We start from the raw sequence: 1,274 nt of genomic DNA, 5'->3' as shown, positions 1-1,274 counted from the left end.
TTTTTTGGTTCATCACTATTACTAATTCAAAAGATGCTCCTAATAAATGTATTCTAGAGGTCTAATTTACTTTAAATCATACGAATCGTGTAATAGAAATGTCATACTATTCTTATATTTATTTTTTTATAATTAAGATGAAAAACATTTACATCCTCATTATATATTTTTGTTTGTTAAAAACACAACGTAATTACACGAATTAAAAAATGCAAATATTATATTAATAACAGAAAGTGTCTTTCATTTATATATGTTATATATTTTTATGTTATTTTAGTTTGCAAATTTTAAAAATTAATGTTCAATTCAATAATGAGCAATGAGACTTTAACAACAACAACTTTCCCATATTTAGTTGTTGTAAAAAATTTGATATTTTTTCTGAAAATTCTATGTTTGGAAGATTTCGATGTATTAAAAATGATTTGATGATTTTAAAATAAATTACACTTTTAACATTAATTTATTAGTAGTATCCTTCGCATTATTGACAGTAGCGAATGTTCAAAGGAACATATAATTTATATGAAATAATTTTAAAAAATGAATATTTTGGCTGCATTTCAATAAAGTCAGTAGTCATTTGCAATAAATAAGGGTTTACATGCAAAAGAAGAACTGGGAAAAATGCAGGCATTAAGAATCGAGACCAGACTTTCCGCTTACAAATCTGGAGCGCTACCGCCCGATCTAACAGACAGAAAAGAGGAAAAGAAGATTTTTCTTGAATAATTTAGTGTAGCGCTCACAATTTTGATCTAATTTTTGTTAAGAAGAATGAATTTCGTTGAAATAAAACATTTGTTTGATTGAAATTTAAAGGATATCTGTGTATGCTTATAATATTTATTTAAGTAAATAACAAATAATATAACCTAAGAAACAAAAGGACGATAATTTGTGTTTTTGCAAAACTTTTATTTCTTGTACATAATAAATATTGTCGCCTCACAAAATTCTTCTAATAAACTCTTCTATAAAGCCGATGTCGGGGTTATTGGTGGGTGGGAACTAATTCATTATACCCGATCTGCTTTTGTTTGTTCACGCCTGAGTGCTCGCCTGAGTGACAACCCATGACCCCGCGCATTCCGTGCAGCGCCTGTTACAGCTAGCTACGGCGCAGAGTCAATTATTGGAAGGACTATAGAAGGAAGGGCTATTGAACGGTTTCACTCTAATTAAAATAATAATAATAGAAAAAGTTTATTCTTTACATGCTACTTTATATTATTCTATTTGACTAACTTTTTATATTTGAATATTCATTT

This window comes from Belonocnema kinseyi, chromosome 3 (genome assembly GCF_010883055.1).
Source record: "Belonocnema kinseyi isolate 2016_QV_RU_SX_M_011 chromosome 3, B_treatae_v1, whole genome shotgun sequence".
Taxonomy (NCBI): Eukaryota; Metazoa; Arthropoda; class Insecta; order Hymenoptera; family Cynipidae; genus Belonocnema; species Belonocnema kinseyi.
Note: the sequence above shows the minus strand (reverse complement) of the source record.